Genomic DNA, 22987 nt, shown 5'->3' with positions numbered 1-22987 from the left:
GTGTCACAGTCACGAAGCTTCTCCTGCTGTTCCAGCAGCGCTTCCCCTGTGTCAGCGTGTGCCCGGCACCCCGTGTCCCGTCCCTGCCCACCACACAGCACACGCCGGCCCCAGCCTCTCGCCCCCTGCCCTGCAGGGAGCCCTCAGCGCTGAGAAGGGCCCCTGAGCTCAGCCTTCTCCTCTGCAGGGCCGCAGCCTTCGCTGCCCACAGCCATGTGCCGGCCCCTCAGCACTCACCCCTGGGGGCCTGTGTCCAGCAGCTCCCGTCTCTCTCGCTCTGCCTCTGCCTGTGGCTCAGGGGCTTTGCAGAGCCCGCCCTGAGGCTCCGCCGCCTCTGATTGGCTGCGGGCCTGTCACCGCCTTGCGCTGGGCCCGCCCTCCCTGAGGCGCTGCGGCCTCTGATTGGCTGCGCTCACACGTCCATCAGGGCTGCGCCCGCCTGCTGCGCTGCCATTGGCTGTGCGGGGCTCTGGCTCCCCTCTGGGCAGCCGTTGTCGGGCTCTGAGGGCTCCTGTGGCCGCAGCACGCGGGTGGGACCCTCAGCATGGGGCTGCTGGGCCTCAAGCGCAGGCTGTGTGCAGGGGCACGGGGGGCTGGGTGCTGCCCGTGACGCTTTGGGCCCTGAGAATGGCAGCAGGAAGGCCGCTCTCCCATCATCCCCGGCAGGTGCCCCGTGCCGGTCCTGCCATCCCTGACACGGCTCTGGAGCTGAGGCCAGGGGCTCCCAGTGTGACCTGGGCGCGGGTTTGCGATGCGGACCCTGAGGAAGCTGCTGTACTACCTGGGTTACGAGGCCGAGGTGCGTGAATTCGAGCGCAAGCACGGCTGGGAAGCACTGCTCCACCCTGAGACCCGGCACAGTGCCGTGGGGCTGCTGGCCAGGTGAGAGCCCCCTTCTCTCTGCTCCCTCCAACATTTGTCCCCTGCAAACAGGACACCCCCGCAAATGCCCTTGGTGCTGGGTGAGAGGGGCTTGTCCCCAAGGGCTGGCCCGGCAGATTGGAGAAGCCTGGCAGAGGTGGGTGCCCAGGAGCAGACACCCCCCAAAGCACCAGCGTCCCCTCCCGTGGGCCTGGGCTGAGGGCTCAGGATGGGGCGTCCGTCCCAGGGCCAGGCAGGATGCAGCGAGGGCCAGAGACAGAGCCGGGGGGATGACTGGCCTGTGGGCAGCAAAAGAGTGTCGTCAGGAGGCTTTGGGGCAGGAAGGGTGCTTTTTGCTGGTCTTGGGCACTACCTTTCTCCTGAGAAGTCCAGCCCTCAGCTAGTCAGTCCAGGGCCTGGCCCACCTTGCTTGGGGTTATCGGTGCCCTTTTTCCCCCCACCCCCTGCCAGAGAGATGTGTGGTGCCCCGAGGGGCTCATGTTAGAAACTGATTCACTGCCTGGTGAATCTGCTGAGCAGGGAGCAGCCTTGCTGGGAGGTTCTGCTCCCCCTCTCCTCTGCCATGGTGAGGCCTCATCTGTAGTCCTGTGTCCAGGTCTGGGCTCCTCAGCTCCAGGGAACTTCTGGAGAGAGGCCAGTACAGGGACCACAAAATGATCAGGGAACTGGAACATGTTCCTCATGAGGAAAGGCTGCGGGACCTGGGGCTGTTTAGGCTGGAGAAGAGGAGACTGAAGGGAGACCTTATTAACATTGACAAATATCTAAAGAGTGGGTGTCAGGAGGTCAGGACGTCTCTTTTCTCTGTTGTGGCTAGCAACAGGACAAGGGGTAATGGGATGAAGCTGCAACACAACAAGTTCCATTGAAACAAAAGAAAAAACTCTTTTACTGAGAGGTGAGGGAGCCCTGGCCCAGGCTGCCCAGGGAAGGTGTGGAGGCTCCTTCCTTGGAGGTCTTCAAGACCCACCTGGACATGTTCCTGTGTGCCCTGATCTAGGTGGGAGCTGCTTCTGCAGGGGGTTGGACTGGATGATCTCTAAAGGTCCCTTCCAACTCCCACCATTCTCTGATTCGATTCTATGATTCTGTGAAATCTCTCAAGCCTGGTACCTGGTTCAGGCATTAAAGGTGTCCCACCTGGGAAGCCTGCTTCCCTTTTCCTTGCAGGTGCTATTTAGAGCATACACAGTTGCTTTTTGAAAGCAAAACCATCACAATAAAACCCCAAAGAAACAGCTGGGTGATTTCCCTTCCCCAGTGCTGGCCACTCTGCAAGGTGATGGTCGGCAGCACTCTCAGGGTGCAGGGCTGGGCCCAGGACAGGCCTTTTGCAGGCAGCACACTTCTGGAGGCTCCTGCTAATGCAGTTCCTGGGCACTGCTCAAGAAATGAGGGCAGTTGTCCATAATTGCTAGTTTTGGTGTCCCCTGTCACTCGGTCTGGCTCCCTGCCCTCATCTTTCACCTCCTCCCTCTCGGTCTTTAGCCCATCACTGTTTTTTTCTTTCTCTTTCTCTGTAGGACTCCTTGTCTGTATTTTCTGACCCCTCCCTGTGTGTCCTACATCCTGTTGCTGTTTTTCCTTTCTCCTCTCCTGCTCCCTGTCCTTTGCCTTTTTCTATCACCATGTTGTGCTTCCTGGCCTTATTTTCCCTCTCTCCCCCACAGCCTGTCCCCACTTTCCTGCCCATCTCTCTTGCTCAGCTGGCTGGAACTACTCTCTTCTCTCTGGGCCTCCATCCTGCTCCTCACCCCCTTTTAGCTCTTCCACTGACTCTCTCAGGCCATCCCTGTTCCACCCTCTTGCGCCTCCTTCTGCTGATCCACATCTCTCTGGTCCTCGCTCTCTCTGGATGCTTTGCTTTTCCTCCCCTCCCTTTCTCTGTCCTTCCCTATTCCCTTCTGTCCTAATCCCTGTCCCATTTCTCTGTCACTCCACTCTCCTGCTGCCTTTTCTGTCTCTCTGCCCCCCTGTCCCTCTCCCTGCCTGTGTCTGTGTATCCCCCTGTCCTGCTTTCTGCCCTTCCAATCCTCTCTCTGTCCCTCTTTCCTGCTCTTTAGTGTTCTTTTTCCTCCTGCACTCCCTGTCTCCTTAAGCTCCATCCCTTTCCTGCTCTGTCCCTCTGCCCTGCTCCTCCCCCGTATTTTCCTCCTCCTCCGGGGAGGCGGCCATGGGGCTGCAGGGTCAGGGGGGCCTGGCCAGGGGCTGGTGTCCCTGTAGGGTCAGGCAGCAGGAAGGAGGCCCCGGGGCACGTGGGAGCTGTAGGCCTGGGACACTGGCTACCAGCCAGCCATGTTGGCTCCTGGGCCATGTGGGAGCTGTAGCCCTGGGCAGGGGCTGCCAGCCGTCCCTGTTCATTGCTGGGCACACTGGGAGCTGTCGCTGCCCCCTCAGCTGCCCACAGCCGTGTCGGTGCTGTGAGGCACAGTCTCTGTTCCAGCTGTGGCCTGGCTGAGGTGAGGGCTCAGGCCAGCCGGGCCCTTGGGCAGCTGTGGGGGGTGTCTCCTGCCTGCTGCCCACCCAGGGCTGGTGATGGGAGCTCCAGGCTGGAGCTGGGCCTGGCTGGGACAGCCGCGGGGGTGACCCGAGAGCTGAGGAGGGGCAGGAGATGGAGACAGAGGCCCCGGGCACAGGCCCCGGGTGCCCCAGCTGCCAGAGCCCCCGGAGCCGCCCCAGCATTTCAGTCTGACAGCAGCAGTGTGTGGTGCTGCTCACTCTGGCAGGGCTTTCACTCCATTTCCCTTCTCCCCACAGGTGCTGGGCCAGAGGTTTCGCAGGCACAGCCCGGCCGGGAGCTCGCCGTCCTGGCTGTGCCGCTGCTTTGGCAGCCGCCGCGGGGTAGGAGGGGACAAAAGCTCTGCCTTGCTGGCTGCAGAGGGGCAAGTTGACAGACCCAGGTAGGGATCCTGGCTGTGACGCCAACCTGATGTTCTTCAGGAGTGAAAAACACAGTGTAGTGTTGGCTGGGGGTTGTTGTTGTATCTCTGGGATTGATGTGACCTTTCAGAGGCAGTTGTTGGGATTTCAGCAGACATTTCCAGTTCAGCCCATGCTGACTGCTGCCCTGAGGTGCAGCTGCTGAATATGAATATGATTTCTGTTTGCTGGTGAAAGCAACACAGGGGATGTCTTTGTCTGTGTTGGGTTGCCTTGGTCAAATCCCTTCCTTCGGATGCCTTCGTTTCCCTCAGTCATGTGTGTGACTGATCCCAGCAGCCCAGTGACTCTCCTGTGTGGGGTGTGGAATCCAGCTGTGCATTTGCGGAAGGGAGATGGGGGACACATGCCCTTGTAAACACGGTCATAAGAGGCATCAGGAGTTGATTTTCAGAAGTGATCTTTACAACTTTCCTGTTGTTCCTTTTTGGATCTTTTTCTCATCATCACTGTTCACGTGTATTCGACATGGCATTTGTAGTGCTGCGTCTCTTCCTAACCTTGGGGAATTTCAGCCAGCTCTGTTGGGAGTGTTTTGTTTGTGTTCCATTGACCTTGTGCAGGAAATCTCAGGTGATTTTTTTTTTTCATATTACCATCTATAATTACATTTCCAACTTCTACAACAAATTAGTAGCTTCTACTCACTGTAGCAGCCATTCTGGCTCTTTTTTATGGCTCAGGAAAGGAGAGGTGAGTTACCACAATTAAAACAGTCAGAAGTGCTTGATGTATTCATAGGATGGACTTCCTGGGGTGTTTGCACAGCCTGTTTGAGTTTCTCTCTGACTGGGACGTATAGTCTTGGAGAAAGGAGCATGGCTCAGAAATGTGTTTCCACCTGAACTCACTTGGATCATCGGTGCTGCAGAGCCCAGGTTGTGGTTTTTGGGTCAGTCCAGTTCCTGTGTGTGTGAGCCAACATCCAGACTTGACAAGGTAGTAGTGGTGAGGCACAGTGCAGCTGGAGCTCTTAGCCAGGCTGGTAATTCATCTGCAGAGCCAAGTCTAAACTACCAAGGTGTAATACAGAGCACTGTGTGGAGAACTACTGCAAATGCCTTCCAAAGCCCATGACTGAGCGGCAGTCTGAAGTACTTTTGGGTTACTGTTTGTGTGTTGGCAGTCTCCAGCTGTCGTTTTGTGATTGCCTCTTCTCTCCATTTCTCTACAAAGAGGGTGTTTCTGCTGAGAGTGCCGCGGTGGTGAAGCACTCCGGGCCTGGCAAAGATCTAGCTCAATGCCGTCATGACATTCAGCTCAAAGTCAGCAGCAGCCTTGCTGTTTTCTGTCTAGTGCATCTAAATCCCCTGGCATGTCTTGTGTCAGCTTGTTGTATGAAGGTGAATTTAAAACAGGGACGCTATTTTCTTTACTTTTCCCGCTACTGGGTGTTTAGTCAGTGTGTGTAAACCATTAGAATGAAATGTAGGGCTTCAGGAGCAGGGATTTGACCCATGGTGGAAATGAGTTTCTGGAGAGCTTTTCCTAAGGATTTCAAAGACATGATTTTCCTCTCAGAGACAGAGGTGTCACAGATGCATTACCAGCCGTTGTCCTCAAGATGCACTTGTGATCCTTGTAATGTGGTCTGCTGTCCTCAGCAAGACACCTGCTTGCTCTTGGTTTCCCTTCTTCAGTTGGTAATGCACAAGACAGTAATCTCCTGTTCTGAGGGACCTTTCCTGTGCAACTGCAGTGCTTTGGTATCTGTGAAATGAGCTCATAGTTCTAGTCCAGTTCAGTTCTCCTCAGTACCTGTTTGTATGACAACAACCTGTTCTATTGCAGGTCTGGTTTAGGGTGCACCCCTCTAAGTGGGCTTGCAGTCAGTTACTCTTGCCACACGTGGGTGTGTGAGGCTTTTGGGTCTGTTGCAGTTTTGTTCTCTTTCTATTCTAGTGAGTGCTTTGGGGGCAGTGGGCGCGGTGGGGCTTGTTCTTGCTGGTTTTGAAGTCAGCAGCCTGATGAGTTGTTCTGGTTTTTCTTTACAGGGCTCCCGAGTCACAGGACTTTGGGCTGAAAGCCTTCCAGCTGCACTGGATGTACCACGAGAGAGCAGTGTCTGTGCACAGAGAGATTTCCACAGTCACTGGACTCTGAGAACACAGCATTTTGATGTTCAGGCTTTAGAGTCTAGCTGCAAGTGCTTCATTTGAAGTTCTGATCCCTTGTGATGCTGTTCCCAGAATGAAAAGGAGCACTGGAATTCCCAGGAGTTTCATGGTGGAGGTGGATGATCCCAACACGAAGGGCGCGATGCTGACGAGCGACGGGAAATACGCCATCCCAGCCAGTAATGCGTAAGTGGGGAGCTAATTGGACTGGCCAGAGAGTGAGCGAGAGGAACCATGTGTGTGTGTGAGAGAGAGACGGGCCAGCATCTGTCCTTGTGAGGGAGGCAGCAGTGTCAATGTATCTCAACCTTCCCATCTGTCGTCCGTTCCAATATGAAGACAGTGCAGTGCTGCTGTTGGTGCCCCTGGAAGTTGCTTCATCTTGTAGCGTGCCAAGAACCTGCATTTCTGACCAAGAGTTCAGTGCTGTTCCTGGGGAGTCTTTCTCTTGGAAAGCTCCTTTTGCCTCTGGTTTAAGTTTCAAAGGCTTCTTGTCAACTTTCACCACTGGCTGCTGGCTGGAGATTTCCTCTGCCTTTGATCAGATGGCACGTGTGAAACAGGCTGAAGTTGTGCTGTTGCTCTGAACTGAGCAGGTGCTGCTAGAGTGGCTGTTTGAGAAAGGGATGGGGAGCACTTGTGGTTTTCTGTCATAGGGCTCCTTTTGCAGAAGCTGTTACAAAGACTTCCTCCTTCTCTGATATGTGATGACTCGGAGACTAAACTCCTCGTGAGCCTGCATTTTGCACTGACCCTCTGCCAGAGCAGAGGTGGGATTCATTCCATGCATTTCCAGCTGTCAGAAAGGGATTTGACTAGTCTGAGAGGATGACTTTTCCTTTCCCAGTCTTTAATGTTTCTCTTTCCCCACCCTCCCTCCCCCCAGGGCAGCTTAGGCTCGGAAGAAGAAGGAAAAGCCTCCCTTCTTGCCACAGGAGCCATCCTCCTCCTCCTCCTCTTCAGATGTTCCTGTTCCTGAGGAGCTGTTATGTCCCCTGTGTAAAGAGTTAATCACGGACGCAGCTGTTATTCCCTGCTGTCAAAACGATGACTGTGATGACTGTAAGTGTTACTGCCATGTTTGTTAACTCCAAACATTACATCTGATCTTGTGAAAGCTGAAATAGATGACACAGCGACTCTGTTACCTGTTCTACTGAAAACTGAAGTACCCTCAGAACAGCAAAGGGCTCTTCTCGTGCTAAAGACAGAAACAAAAGGCAGCCAGCTCTTTTTTCCCTTGGAACGTCTCTGCTTCAATGATCTCTAGAGGCAGAAGGTGGAGTATGAGAAGAGAGCATAATGGTGCAGGTGAATTCCAGATTGGATATGGAAGGCATTTAGGCTGCCCACAGCCCTTTTGTCTCCCACAAAACTGTACAGCCAGCTCTGGTGACTTACTGGGGTCTGCCACAGACAGACAGGCAGGCATTTAACCCACATGCTTTTGTAATGGATTGTCATTGACTTGAACCCTAAACATTTCCTTAGTTTGGCTCAGAGCTATTCTGATGGTTCTAATTCATCACAGGTATTAGAACAGCACTGCTGGAACCTGAGGAACATCAGTGCCCAACGTGTCATCAGACAGACATTTCTCCTGACTCTTAGGAGGCCAACAAGTCCTGCGCAAGGTAGCCCCATGGCTTGGGTGGAGAGGGTTTGTGAGGAAAGTCTGTTTGCAAACAGTTGGAAGGGAAGGAAATGTTCACTGAGGTCTCCTTAGGCAAGGCTCAATGGGCTGAGGCCCAACTGGCTTCTCCAGGCCATGATCTGTTGTTAGAGAAGCTGACAGCTCCTTACAGACAATGTGGCCAGTTCAGGTCACGCTTGTTCCACACAACTGCCTCCCTTTCCGATGGGCTGTTAACACTCAAGTGCTTTGAATGCAGCTGCTCTGGGTGACCAGTCATTCTTACCAGCCTTTAGTGGGATGTGCTCATGTATCTGTCTCTGGGTTGATTTTAGGATTGACAGCCCTTACAGGGATAGCCATCATTTCCCTCTGTGGAGGTTTTTGTTCCCGACTCTCCTGAAGTTTCATGGTGCCTTTTTCTAACAGTGTTTCTGCCTCCAGATTGTGAACAACTTGAGGAATGACACTGGCTGCAGTCAGCAGATTCAGCAGCAGCCTCAGCAGCAGCTGCCGCCGCCTCCACCTCCAGCCACACTCCTCAGACAAGCGAGAACACACAACCTGCAACCTCTTCTCCAGCCAACCATTTCCAGCCAGCAGGATCCACCCATCATCCCACCAGCTTCTCCAGCTTCTTGGCCTGCTGCTGCTTTGCCATTGTTGGGCCCTGGTGCAGCATCTGTGGCAGCCGGGCTGCCAGGGAACCTGTCGCCTGCTTTGGCAGGGATTTGGCAAAGGAACTGACAGAATACAGAAGGGCTGAAAAGAAGCTATCCAACTGCCTGACACGTCTGTGGTGGAGAAGCAGGTTGTGTGGGGAACTCGGGAGGAGTTCCACTCCACACCTGGATCATGAGGGATGATCCAAGGTGATTGGCAGTGATAGGGGAATCTTGTGTAGGTGAGTAGCTCCAGTGTGGCAGAGGTGACAGCTGGCTGACAGTTGTAATGGGGCAGCAGTTGCTTTCACCCAGACTGCAGACTGGTGGCTTTTGTGAGTATTGGTCAGTTTTTGTCTCAGGAATTATGAGATCAAGGTCGTTTTTAAGGAAATCTGAAACTGATGAAAGACCTTCAGAGGGGGAATGATGCTGAAGAACGTGTGTGGAATCATGTGAAAGTTATAACTTGGTGGGCACCTGGCACCCAGTCAGGGCTAAACCACCACCCTCAGGGAGTATGATGATCCCACCAAGCTGGGCAGGTGTGTAGATGTGCTTGAGGGCAGGAAGGCTCTTCAGGAGCCCTCAATTCTCTGAGTGGAGATGCCCCTGGAGGTTACCCTCTGGAGCTGAGTGAAGGAGAACCACCTGCTGTCATTGACGTGGGTGAGTGACATCAGTCTCTATGAAATAAGTCGTCAGTGACCTGGGCAGACTGAGGCAGGACAATGGGGGAAACTCATGAAGAAGTGCAATGAACATGCAGATCTAGTCTGGGCACATGTAGAAAGTTTTGCTCTAAGCAGGGCACACACTTGGTGGAGCCATCCCCTGTGTGCCCAGCGCTGCCAAAAAGAATCCCTGCTTGAAAGTCACACTGGTTATTGAGTCCTGATTGGCACTTGGAACTCACAAGCTGTATGTTTGTGTTGTCAGGAGAGTTCTGTAGTACCATGCAGCTCCCTTCTTCTGCAAGAGCTGACAGGACCTGCCCACAGAGTCTCCGCTCTGTCCCGGCCTCCCGTGCTGGTGTCCCAGGGAGCCACTGTTGGAGCGGATTTCTTGCACCCCAGCTGCCTCCTCCCTGCAGCCCTGCTCAGTGTTAGACTTTTCCTGTCAGTGTGAACAATACTGTGCCTCTAGCAGTAGTTCTAAACTATGGCTAGTAGTGATGCCAGAGGCCATCCCAGGGGGAGGGGGAGCGCTGTGGGCGTCACCAAGGGAGAGGGAGACCTTAGGGCGCTGCTGATGTCACACAGGGGCTGTTCCAGACCCCACCCAGTGTTGTGACCTCACCTGGCCAGGGGCTGTAGAGCCTCAGAGCGGGACAGCCAGAGCCAGTTGTGCTGAGCTGCCCTCGGGAGGACTCAGCTCCTTCTTTGGCTACTTGCCTTCCTGCTTGCTTCCAACCATCTCTCATTTGCTGCCACTTCTCCAACCTCTTCCAAAGGTAAGGATGATCCAACTCTGTACCTCGTGATCCATCTCTAGGCTGAACTCTTGCACCTCTCTAGGCTGGCCAGGGCTATGAGTAGTGTTGCTCTGTGCTAGTTCTGATTGTGGCCCAAAAAGGAGGCACTGGGAGCTACAGAGGAGGGTTTGGGCCCCAAACAGGAGCCTCAAGGCTTTTCTGAAACTTTTGCCTTCCTGTTTCGTTCCCTGTGTCTATTTGAACGTGCTGTCTGTGTCTCCTGCTAGATCCTGCTGAGGCTGTGTGCAATGTCTCTGCGCTTCAGCAGCGTGATCCCATATGCCGTGCCCGGAGCGCTGGCACTGCTGGGCTGCTGGTGGCTCTATTCCTCCCGAAAAGCGCAGGCCAGAGACCGTGAGGAACCGGCCACTGCTGCTGAGGAAGCGCTGGAGGAAGGAGGCACAGAGAAGGAATCGTGGCCCCAGACGGAAGCCTGTGTCCCTCAGAGTCTGTGTTCCTCGTTGGAAGAGGAATGGCCAAAGGCTGACCTTCCAGAGGTGTCAGCGACGACATTTCAGCCCAGCACCTTGGAGGATGACGCTGAGAGACAAGAGACAACAGGATGTGCAGGGGAAAGCAGCGTCCCTGCTGCTGTTTCTGTCCCCGTGCAGAGCACAGAGTGTCCCGGCAGCGCTGCAGCCAGCCCCGCACAGGGCTCGGGCTCAGGCGCCGACGCAGAGCAGCGGCCGGCAGCAGCGCCGGCAGCGCCAGGAGCCGGGCAGGAGCCCAGCAGTGCCCAGAGCGCCGCTGCGCTGCCGCCATCCCCGCAGGCAGAGCCCCGGGCTGAGGCAGTGCTGCCGGGTGCCGCGCGGGATGTGCCCGCTGGGCTCTGCCCGGCTGCAGCCGCCCCAGCTGATGCCCCTCCGCAGGCGGCCGGCGCTGCTGCCCCTGAGCGGGGGCTGTTGGAGGCGGCGGCAGCGGCTGAGCACACGGCTGCCAGCAGGGATGCTGCGGGGCTGCTGGCGGCGGGCAGCCATGCGCGTGGCGCGGCAGGTAAGGGCTGTGCCGGGCTGCTGGGCACCTGGCTGGGCTGGGGCCACGACAAACGGCTGCTGCTCCACTTGGGGCAGTTTTGGTCAGCACTTGGACAGGACTGTCTTGCCTCTGCTGCTGGGGAAAGGATCACTGTGTTTGAGGGGCTGCTGCTGAACTTGGGCCTGCTCCTGTTGCATTCCCAGAGGTGGGCTGGTTTCTCCCCCAGGCATGAAGGGTGTGTGATGGGACTTGACCCTTCGTGACATCCCGGGGAACCTGATGGAGGAGCATCCCCATGGAATGCGTAGCAAGTGCTTAGTGTCACCTCTCTAGGAAAGGATCTCATTGCCTGGCCTGCTGTGTGGCAGCTGCACTGTGTGGGCTGTCTGAATGCTGACCTGTGTGCCTGTCTTGCAGGTGTAAATGGGTCTGACGAGGACTCGGAGGACACAGACGGTCCCGAGTGGCAGACAGTGACCCGAAAGAAGCGCGGCCAAAGGGGAAAATCCAAAGTGGTTGTCTGGGCAATAGAGGTGCCAAAGGTAAGCAGCCGCTGTCCTGCTCGTGCCTCCTGCCCTGCCCTGCGGAGGCACTTTCAGCTGCCGTGGGGACCCAATAGGAAGGAAGAAGAGGTGCAGAGATGGAAAGAAGAGGCATGTTAGGGAGACACCCAGGGCTGGTGGTTGGAGTCCTTCTCCAGCACCTTCCAACCTGATCTGTCAGGGTGACCCTCTGAAAGCCTTCAGAAGGCTTTGAGGGCTCACAGCTCCTAAGAGCAGGGAATGAGTTGTGGTGCTTTCCCCTGTGCAGGAGGGTCACGCTCCCGCTGCCTGTCCAAACCCAACCTCCAAATCAGCTGCAGGAACCAGGAAGATGGGCAAAAGAAGCCCCAGGGCACAGTGGTGTTTGATCTACATTTCTCTCCTTGACTCTTGCTTTCTTGTCTTTCATCAAGGTGATAGTTACACATCTGATTGGCAAGCAAGGACAATTTATTAACAGCTTGAGGAGAGAGTCTGGGGCCAAAATTTCTCTCTCAGCGCTCCCTGATGTCGATGACTACGAAGTCTGTCACATCAAAGGTAAGAGGAGCCTTTTTGTTCAGAGTCTAGAGCGTAGCTTGGGGGCTTTAATTAGACTAGAAATGGATTCAGTGGCTTGGCTAGGCCACGGCTTTTACCAAAATGTTCTGCTCAGGGCTGTTCCAGCAGAGGGATGTGGCAAGTGGCCTGGGCCTGGGCACGTGCAGCCTCTGTTGTAGGGCTGGGAATGCATTTGAGCAGCTTTGGCTGCTGGAGCTGAACCAGCCCCTTTTGCAGGATCCCTTTGGGCTTGAAGCAGCAGATAGGGGATGCTTCTCAGCATCTTGACTGGGAAGGATGTTGGAGCAATTGGGGCTGAAAAGTGTCTGTGAGTGAGTTGGGTCAATGCAGCTCAGGAGGCTTCTGGCAGCTGAGTTGCTTCCCATGGCAGGGCTGGAGGTGTCCTCAGCCTACCTGTGCTGCTGACCTTGGGTGGGATTCTTGTCTTCCAGGCCTCTCCCATGAAGTTGAAGGAGCGTTGAGCCTGATTGGCAGGAGATTCAAACACTTGTGTCTGGACAACATCTACCCTCTGCATCCCCCTGCACCGGTGACACGTCCTTCTGTCCCTAGGACTGCAAAGTCCCAGACGCCTCAAGCACTTGCAGCAGGGAAAAAGAAGAGGAAGTAGTAGGAAATGGTAGTAAATAGTAGTAATTGTAGAAAATACCTTACAAAATAAAGTCTAATATTGCCAAAGAAAAACACGGGAAACAAAGGAAACTTGACAGAAAGTAAAGTACAGAAACTTGAGGGAAAGCCAGAGCCCCAGGCAGCTGCTGCCACCTGGACACAGGCTCTGCTGCCCAGGGCGGCCCCTAGTGCAGGGCTGGGCAGATGGCCAGGGAGCGGCCGTAGCACATGATGGTGAGAAGATAACACTCTCCTGAAATGAAAAGGAGACTCCTCAATGTGTGGGCAGCATGTCCCAAGTAGGAGATGTCCCAATGGTCGCAGCAGGAGTTGGCCATGGTTTTGGGGACCGTGGTGGAGATGGAGCCCAGGTCTGAGAGGGAGAGGCTGAGCAGGAAGAAGTCCATGGGGGTGTGGAGGGGGTGGTCACAGGCTACGGCGCTGATGCCGAGGCCGTTGGGCAGGAGGGCAGCCAGGGAGATGCCCAGGCACAGCCCAAAGTGCAGCAGCTGCAGCTGCCCCGTGTCTGCCAAGGGCAGGAGCAGGAACTGGCTGCTGCAGCTGCTGTTGGGCATTTGCTGTTCCTTTGAAGGAGAGCCTTTTAAAAACAGCAAAGTGCAGAGAAAAAAGAAGACAGACTCCTCTGAGCAAAGCCACTCCATTCTTCAGGTAATTACCTTCCCAATGAAATGCATTTCTCTGCTGTGCTGTGTGTTGGCTGTGAGGGGCAGGAGCTCTGCTCCCGTGCTGCTGAGGAGTCAGCTTTTCTGTGTCAGGGGTGCTCTTTTTTGGGATAGAACTCACTTTTATCACTGAAAATTGGAGGAATCTTGGCACACGACGTGGAAAGGGCTCCTCTCTCTGTGCCTTAGTGCAGTCAGGAGAGCTGCAGTGCCCATTAGTCTTTTTCCTCTCTGCCCTGTGTTTTCCCTTGTGCTGCCTTGAAGATGACTTCACACACAAGTAACTCCTCAACAAGCATCTGGGCCGTAAGTCAAGCAGGACAGTCCTGTTGCAAAGGGCACTTCTGCAGGCTCTGCTCTGTCCCACCCTGGAGATGGAGCTGTCCTGGACAAAGCAGGACACAACTCCTACTCCAGAGAAGCAAAGGGAACAGGATCACAACAATTAGAATATCAGACCAATCCTAATGGGGCCTGACTGTCTGCAAGCCAAAGTGTGCTGAGTCCTGACACTCCCTGCTTTACCCTCCTCTAAGTGGTACAAATGAGGGATTTGTCTGCTCTTCAAATGAGAGACGACTTTCTATGTCCCATTGCCCAGCCAGACAACCCAGAGGTGAAGACTGTTAGAACAGGATCCTTCCCTTTCAGATGGCTCCTGCTTGAATATGTGCACTGGGAAATGTCCCGGGGCTGGTCTGGAGCTCTGAATGGCTTTCAGTGCTTTCTTAACAAAGACAGAATTGCCAGGTGTAGGAGGGGAATTGCTGTGTTTCCTGAGAAATCACTGAAAAGATGAATGAAAAAGAGTTCCAACAGGTCTGTGGGAAAGATTCACCGAGGAGGGCAAGGGGAGAGCTCCCCAGCATGGCCGTGGCAACTCAGGATGGCTGCTGCTGCCTCGCGGATCTTGCCATGGGATGTGTAGGAAAGGACCAAACCAAGGCAAAGGGTGAGATCAGGTGGTTTCTGGAGGAACAGAGGTGGGAAAACAGAGAGAAAAGGGGTTGAAAGGAGCAGGTCACACGTAAACAGGGGGCTGATCAGTCCACTTCTGTGGCCTTGCCTTGCAGCTGATCACCACAGCCTGTCCTGCTTTCCCAATACCTGCACATCCAAGTGCTTTCTAGGGCAAGGGAGCTCTCTGCTCTAGGTACAGATGGAGGTCCGAATGCCAGAGCATCTGAGTGGGAACTACAAGTCGTCAGGTGTAGTGTTCTCTGCTGGGGCCAACTGGTGAGAGCAGTGGGTGTGTGTGTAACACTGGTGTGTGTGTGTGTGGTGGTTTGGCCCAAGCAGCCCAGCAGCAGCACCACAGTCTGTTGCTCGGTGCCCACATCCACCCCCACCCTCGTTAGGATGGCAGAGGCCCCAGCGAAATGGCACTAAAAAGATCACCAAGGTCGTTGTGGATGGAGACAAGGGCAGGGAGGGCTCGCTGCCAGTGACGGTCCTGAGCAAAACAGACTCCAGTGCTTGAGCGAGAGAGGAGAGTAGGAAAGCTTATTCTACAAGAAATACGAAGGTGGGAGCTCTCCTCATTCGTGTGCAGTCAGTCTGCTCAGCCCAGACTCAAATAAAGGCTGCCCTGGGACCCCTCTACAGGAGTAGGATGGACACCTTGTGACTGGGTTTGTGATGCCAGCTTTGACGTGAACAAACCATTCTTCAAAGCTGGCCATGGTCAGGGAATCACGGAATCACAGTGTGGTGGGGTTGGAAGGGAGCTTTAGAGATCATCTAGTCCAACTCCCCCTGCTAAAGCAGGTCCATCTCTGTCAGGTCCCACAGGAACGTGTCCATATAGGTTCAGAGAGCTCCAAGGAAGGAGCCTCCACACCCTCTCTGGGCAGCCTGGGCCAGGGCTCCCTCACCTTATATTTCAATGGAACTTTTGTTGTTCCAGCTTCTTCCCATGACCTCTTCTCCTGTCACTGCCTACAACAGGAAAAAAAGGGACACCCCAGCCTCCTGACACCCACCATGTAGACGTTTGTAACTGTCAGTGAGATCCCCCCTCAGTCCCCTCCAGACTAAACAGCCCCAGATCAGAAGAAAGCCCCCAGCCACAGCTCTCCTACTCCTCTAGAGAGGTCCCAGGGGAGCCTGTCAGCCAGCAAAGTGCTCCTTTCCTGGCTCCTCTGCTCTGGGAGCTCTCCTCAGTCATGTGCAGTGAGTCTGCTCAGCCCAGACTGCAAAAAGCCAGGGTGTAGCAGAGAGAGATTCAGCCAACGCTGGACACAGAGAAAAACAAGAAAGCCCACAGCCTCCGGTTTCCTGCCACTTGAGAGTGGGGCCCCATGGACCCTGCCAGCCAGCAAAGTTCTGCCATCCTCCATCTTTTGGTGTGGGAGTTCCTTGACATTTTTGCAGGCAGCCTTCCCAGCCAACAGGCTGCAGCCCCAAGAGATGCAGGGAACAGTGAGCACTGAGGGACAGAAGAAAGCCCCAGCTCCAAGTTTCCTACCCTTTAGAGAGGTCCCAGGGGAGCCTGTCAGCCAGCAAAGTTCTACCTTCCCAGCTCTTGTGATGTGGGAGCTATGACAGAATCACAGAGTGGTAGGGGTTGGAAGGGACCTCTAGAGATCATCTGGGCAACCCAAAGTAGTTGCCAAAGCACCCAAGTAGATCAGGTCACACAGGAACGTGTCCAGGCCGGGCCTGAAAACCTGCAGAGCAGGAGCCTCCACACTCTCCTGGGGCAGCCTGTGCCAGGGCTCCCTCAGCCTTCCATTTGTTCTTTGCTATTTCCAGTATTTAATAACGGGTCACATGTGAATGATGAAATGACCAGGAGTTCCTAAGCATTTCTTAATTATTGATTCCTTGTCTTGGGAATCTTTCTTGAGTTAGCAATTACAACAGATCTGATTAAGCATTGGAGTATGAATGAGAATTGATATGAGTTCAGAGGGTGATGAAGAGATCATTGATGAGGATCTCTCACACACTCCCCTGCCTGACAGCACCAGGAAACAAACTGCCAGGTGTCACCCAGCAGAAACCAGAGCAGGGCCGTCAGGTCTACCCAGTAGAAACAGTGAAGGGCAGACGGGTCTCTCCCAGCTGAGACAGGGGCAGGGCAGACAGCTCACTCTTTGGACATGGCAGGGCTGACAGGTCTACACCAGCAAAAACGAGCAAGGCCACCAGGTCTACCCACACCACAGTGATTCCAAACTAGAGGAGGAGCTACTGAGAGTTTCACGAGTAGAAATTGAAGCAAAAAATGCAACAGGAAGAATGGGAAATGGCAAAATAAAAACGGGGTTTGAGAGCCAGACCCCTCTGTCAGGTGATGAGGGGCCACTTGCTCCCAGCTGTGCCCCAGTCGGTGGCCAAGTGCTTCTGGGAGGGGCTCAGGAGGCCCCAGCTCACCCAAAGGAATGTGCCTGGCAGCGCAGGAACGAGAGGGAAGCCGGGGGATGCGCCCGCAGCTGTGTCACGATCCCCTGTTGGGTTTAATTTGGCAGAATTAAACCCCAGTGCTTTAATACTGACCTCAGACAATTCTGGGCGGCTGGGGGCGGCTGGGCTTCACCCCTGAGGGATGTCCAATCAAACGGTGTCGCGGTCAGGTTTCATGTATTCTCGGGAACAGAACTAAGAGTCAAACGGGGTCAAGAGCTAAACTATTTTATTTTACCCACAACAATCCACAGTGAAAGGAGAAAGGGAAGAAGGAAAAAGAAAGGAGAGAGAGAAAGAGAGAGAGAAGGGCACAATAGTCCTCACGGCGAGTCCCTGTGGAGCCCCCAGCAGTCCCCTTGTCCGAGAGCTCTGTGGTTCCGCCGTCCAGTGCGGGGAAGATGAAGAAAGAGAGCGCGCCCCCCCTCGTCCCGTGCTTATAGACACTGCTCTTGCTGGCACATGCCCAGTACCGTCTCTGGAGCGTCCTGAAAAGCTCTTGAGGGTTCTGGAGGATCTTGGAAAGTCTCTAAAAGTCCGTGAGGGTAGCAGCCCCCTGACCCTGGGCTTGGGCCCATGCACAGAGGCGCTGTGTCCTGAGACAGCGGGACATGCAGTGCAAGGCAACAGCGCCTTCAACAGGCCGAATCCTTGGTGGCTGCAGCAATGTGGTTTTGGTGTTTAACTGTGCTGCCAGCAATTGATGGTGGATGCAGAGATCAGGAGAGAGAAAGGATAGAAGGGAAAAGAGAGAAAAAGGACAGAAAAAAGTTCACTCCCACAAACATTCCAGTTTACAAAACTTTGTATAATTTAACATGAAAGCAGTAACAATTCAACTTTTAACTACAATATGTTTAAAGGAAGGATGGAATAGTCAACAAGGATAAGCAGTCCAAAGAGGAAAATGAAAAGGAAATGCCTTTTACCCTCTTACAGCTCCGGAGCCGTCGTTGCGTGGACTCCTGGTCGGCGTCAAGGTTGCCCTGGGCCGTTAACGGGAAAGCGGATTTCCAAGCTCCGGTTCCGAGAGCAGGCCTTCTTGAAGAGGAATCTGCCCGTCCCGTGAGGAAGACAGGGCCTGGCAGGAAGTCTCACCCAAGAAGAAAAGCCCAGCAGTCTGGGCTGGGAAGGGTGTTGGAGGAATTGTGGCTGAAAAGTGTCTGCCAGCGAGATGGGTTCACGCTGGAGGCCAAAGCTGTTGAAGCTGGGGCCTGGGGGTGTGAGCTGCTCACATTGGTTCCATATCGGCTTCTGTGGCCAGTCTGTTCCAAATGAACTTGTTGATGCAGCTCAGGAGGCTTCTGGCAGCTGGGTTGCTTCCCATGGCAGGGCTGGAGGTGTCCTCAGCCTCCCTGTGCTGCTGACTTTGAGTGTGGTTTTTGTCTTCCAGGCCTCCCACATCAAGTTGACAGAGCGCTGAGCCTGATTGGCAGCAGGTTCCAGCACCTGTGTCTGGACAACATCTACTGACCTGCTCTGGGCTGGGATGGGCTTCACTTCCAACAGAGTTCTAGAACTGTTTCTCCTTCACTTGTCTCTTGTTGTTGTTTATTCCCTTTGTATTTCCTCTCGTTTATGGTTATACCTGTTGTCATCTTCACTTCTTTTGTTCCATTAAACTGTTCTGATTGCAACCTCTGGGAGCTTTTGGGTGTTTGCCCTTGTGTCCGGTTCCAGCAGTGAGCCAGCACCCTCCTGGCTCTTTGTCCCTGGCTGAGCAAAACCAGGACATCTACTCTGTCCCTCCCCCTGCACCAGTGACACATCCTTCTGTCCTTCGGGCTGCAAAGTCCCAGCTGCCTCCATCACTCTCTGCAGAGAAAAGCAAGAGGAGAAAGTCTTGCCAAGCCCAACTGTAGTTTCTCTTGGCCGTATCCTACAACTCTGTCCATGTGCTGCAAACTAAAGCCCAACATTGGACAAGTCAAACTCTGGAAACAAGGGAAACTTTACAGAAGCTTTTGGCTCCCAATTGCAACTGCTTTGAGCACCTGCACTTGTCTTTCTTGAGTTTCCTTTCTTTTTGTTGTATTTTGTTATATTCTTTTCCATTACAATATGAATTTAGTCTGGTTACAGATTAGTCTAGCAAAGAGGAGACTGAGGGCGATCTTATAAATATTTACAAATATCTCAGGGGTGGGTGTCAGGAGGCTGGGACATCCCTTTTTTCTATAGTAGCCAGCAGCAGGACAAGGGGTGATGGGATGAAGCTGGAACACGAAAAGTTCCACTTAAACATACAAAAAAGCTATTTCCCTGTTCAGGTGAGGGAGCCCTGGCACAGGCTGCCCAGAGGGGTTGTGGAGGCTCCTTCCTTGGAGGTCTTTAAGACCCTCCTGGACATGTTCCTGTGTGACCTGATCTAGGTGGATCTGCTTCTGCAGGGGGGTTGGACTGGATGATCTCTAAAGGTCCCTTCCAACCTCCATCATTCTACGATTCTACGAGTATGCTCTGCTGTACTGACTGGTGCGATGCACCTAGTGGTAAGCATTGAAAAAAGCCAAAGATCACAATACAAGTTAACACAGTTTGAATATGGGCTCCATATTTTTACTCATAACTCATCAGCAGTCTCTCTCTCTAACTCTAAGCTGCTCTAAGTAAAACTTTAAACATGTGCCCATTTATTGATACCTGTAAGTAATTGGTTTTCTCCCAATGTCCCAACAGGCACGTTCCCATGTTTAATTCTTCTCCAGATATTGCCATCTCTTTCATCATAATAGTGTCGTAAGGAACTTGTAGTTAACTCCATGGAACACAACCAAGAGAGCAACCAAGTAAACAATCCAAGCCCTGATTACACAAGTTACAGCTGAAATACACACCACACAGAATAACTTCCTAGACTAAAGTATCAGAAGAAAACTGCTGGGGGGACACAGTTAGAAAAACTCTAAACAAAACCAAAAGCAGAGCAATCAGAAAAAAGCTGAGACATGCCATATAGAAAAGGAAGCTGCTAAGGAGAACTACTTAGGGAACGGGGGTGTTCAGCCTGGAGAAGAGGACACTGAAGGAAGACAGGAGCACTCTCTGCAGCTCCCTGACAGGGGCTTGTCGCTCTCTGCTCCCAAGACCCAGTGCCACTGGGTGCTCCTGAGGTGCTCAGAAGAGCCTGAGCACCTGCAGGACGAGACCCTGAAGGGTCTTGTCTCCAACGCCCTCAGTAGAGCACGATGCAACAAGCTTCCGAGTGAGAAGGAGGAGCTGGAGAGGGGCTTTGAGGAGAAGCTGAGCCAGCTTCAGAGGCAGAGGCAGGAGGAGCTGCGGGCACAGGAGAGACGGCTGCGAGAGAAGCACAGCCTGCAGCTGGAGCAAATCCAGTTGCAGCATCAGGAGCAGCTCAGTGTCCTCCCGTTCCCTTTGCAGAGCAGACCTTGCCATCACTGAGTGAGTGCAGCTGTTCCCACAAGAAGTGGCTTTTTCCCCCTTTCACTCTGTCAGAGGACCAGTCTGCTCAGCACAAGATGTCAGCTCTAGCTGCAAGCCCGGGTCACCAGGCAAGAGCACTGACTGGCTTTCAAGAGAAGTGACCTGCCCGTGATGGTGGCAGTGAAAGGAGACCCCTCCACCTTTTGAAGGTGCTGGAGTTGAGCAGAAGCACTGCTCTTTACGGTCTGAGGTAAAACAATCTGGATTGCAAATTGCTCCTGGGACAATTCAACAACAAGCACCATGGGGCTGCCTTGGGTGGGTGATTCCTGGTGCTCAAATTCGGCCACACAAAATGCAGATGGAAGCAGATATCACACCGCTGTGTATGGGCTTTGCATCACAGGGGCTGTCTCCATGGTGTCTCCAAGGCTTGGGGAGCTCCTGGGCTTGCCCTGAAGGCTTTGTGATGTCACCTGAGAGTCACAGTCAGCCCATGACATCACTTGAGCTGGGACACAGTGTCACATCCAGCCAGCAGCACAGCAGGACATTGTGAGCTGCCAGCAGCACGAGAGACATTGGGACGTGCCAGCAGCCAGCAGCACCCGAGCCACAGCGATGCGGCGTTTGCTACTCCTGCTGCTGCTGCTGGTGGCAGCCCAGGGGGCGTCTGGGTGTCTGCGCTGCTCCCCAGGGGCAATGGAGACGCTGGAGATGCTGACAGGCCCCTTCCTGCAGCAGGGGATGTCACACAGTCCAGAGCTCAGGACCCGGCTGAGAGCCATCCTGCTGAGGACTGTGCAGACGCTGGGCCAGCTGCCACACAACCCAGAGACCTTCATGGGTGTCATAGGTAAGGGGTACCCAAAACCCAGACCCCCATCCCTCTCCAAAAGCCCCCATTCCCCTCCCCTCCAATAACCCCATCCTGAACTCCCCCTGCCCCTGCCAAACCCACTCTGGCTCTCGGGAATCCACCCCAACTGCCCTCCTGACCCTCCGATTCTGCCCCAAATTCCACCCAAACCCATCATCCACCTCCCTTCCTTTGTGCCCCCCACCCCACAAGGGTGCACTGAAGGGGAAGGTTCAGCTCCTCTCCCCCTCCCCCCTTTGTGCCCACCCTCCCACCCCCCAGACGAGGCAACGCTGGAGGAGATCACCAGCTACTTTAGACGGACCATGTCTGGCGTGGTGGAGAAAAACCTCCAAGGTGAGCCTGAACCCCAACAGGGGGTGGGGATGTGGTGGGTTTAGCCCTTGCTGGCTGTCAGGTGTCCAGCAACTTGTTCTCTCGCTCCCTCTCCTAAACTGGACAGGGGAGAGAGAAATATAAGGAGAGGTTGATGAGTTGAGGGCAGGGGTCCTTCCCATAGGATGCCCCACGGGCTGCAGGTGGGTCTCTGATCCCTCTGATCCTCTCCCTCCCCTTCTCCCGTCCGTTAATCACAGAGTCGTTACCTCAGTCACTAATTGGCCAGGCCTGGCTCAGCTGTGTGTCCATCTTAGAACTGACTGGCATGAGCCCTGTCAGCTCCAGGGGAAGCTTCTGGCAGCTCTTTCTTTAAAGAAGCCCCCCCTGGAGCCTCTCGTTACCAAAACCTGGCCCTGGCAAAGCCAGCACAGGGACATGCACACCTCCCTGCCTGGAGCTCCACACAACTCCTGTCAGACACTGCTCAGAGAGTGCTGTTAACTGTGGGGGTAACAGCATGTCACAGGGCTGTGGACTCTGGAACCTAAGAGTGGAGGCCCTGCAGAGTAGGGCTCTGGGGCATCTCCCTCCCCTCTGCTGACAGATTTCCCTTCCTCTCCCAGACAAGCAGCTCTTCAATGAGATGTTCCGGGCCATGCAGGATGTGACCAACCACTTCCAGCAGCTCATGAAGCAGTTCCAGAAGGAAGGTGGGACCCAGGACCCTGGGACATCTGCTGAGCTCCTCCCAGTCCCCACCCTGCCCTCAGACCTCACTCTAACTCCCTTTTCCCCTTCCTCTTGCAGTGTTTTGCCCCAATAGCTGTGGTGAGTAGAGGAGCTGGGGGGCTGGAGGTGGCAGTTGGAGGGGGTCCTGGACCCGTCCCTACGTTGTGACCCCACACACACACTCCTGTGGCCCCCCAGGAAAGATGGAGGTGATGTGGATCGAATGCAGCTCGTGCAACGTCACCCTTTACGTCTGCAGCCGGACGGTGCATTGCGGGGGTGAGTGGGGCTGTGGGGGTCAGTGGGGAGAGGGGGGCTGCCGGCTTTGGGGGGTAGGGATAGAGATGAAGGGTTCCTGGAGAGGACAGATGGAAGTCTAAGGGGTCTCAGGGGTATAAGTCAAGGAGAAAGGGGGGTCCTGGGGGGTGTAATTTGGGAAGAGGGGTCCTGGGAGGACAATCTGAGGGGCCCCAGGGCAATAACATGGGAATGAGGGGCCCAGGGGGGGCAACTGGAGGAAGGAGGATCCTGGGGTGGTGATTTGTGGAGCTCTCGGGGACAGGAAGGCAGTTTGGGGTCCCTGGGTGGGATCCACGTGTGTGAAATAGGGGGGTTCTCATCGCACTCCCCCCAACCCGCTGCAGAGCGGCGTCTGTGGGTGGAGGAGGGGAAGGAGCTGCGTCTGGACTGCGGCCTGGCCTGGCACGAGCTGGCCCACGGCACCAAGAGCTACTGGTTCTACCGGCTGCGGGGCCACACGGAGGGTCCCCCCCAGCCCGAGGAGCAGCTCCAGGCCGAGAGCTCCGAGCCGGTGCTGGTGCAGAAGGGGGTGACGGCAGCGGCGGGGGGACGGTACCGCTGCGAGATGCGGGACGCGCGGGGGGACGTCGCCTCCGAGCTCGTCTTTGACGTCGTGGGTGAGGGCACACGCGCACATCCCCCGCCCCAGTTCCCACGGGGGATCCCGCTGAGCCCTCACCCCGCTCTGTGTCCTTTCCCCCCGCTCCTGCCTGCAGTGACCCGCTCGTCCGCGCGCTCCCACCCGGCCCCGGCCCCGCCGGCCTCTGGCCCCGCTGCGGGGGGGGGTCCCGGTGCCCACCATCATCATCGCCAGCTGCAGCAGCGTCGTCGTGGTGGCCATCGTGGTCATGGGCTTGTGGTGAGGCTGTGGGAGGGGGCTGCGTGAT

The 22987-nt window shown here is 54.9% G+C and overlaps 1 pseudogene; it reads left to right on the top strand.

Annotated features, from left to right (window-relative positions):
- Positions 1–751: 751 nt before the first annotated feature.
- On the top strand, positions 752–11116 carry LOC133629303 (E3 ubiquitin-protein ligase RBBP6-like; annotated as a pseudogene).
- The last annotated feature ends 11871 nt before the right edge of the window (positions 11117–22987 follow it).

The sequence above is a fragment of the Colius striatus genome, unplaced genomic scaffold, assembly GCF_028858725.1.
Source record: "Colius striatus isolate bColStr4 unplaced genomic scaffold, bColStr4.1.hap1 scaffold_38, whole genome shotgun sequence".
NCBI lineage: Eukaryota > Metazoa > Chordata > Aves > Coliiformes > Coliidae > Colius > Colius striatus.
The sequence above is the reverse complement of the archived record's forward strand: the minus strand, read 5'-3'. Positions and strand labels throughout refer to the sequence as shown.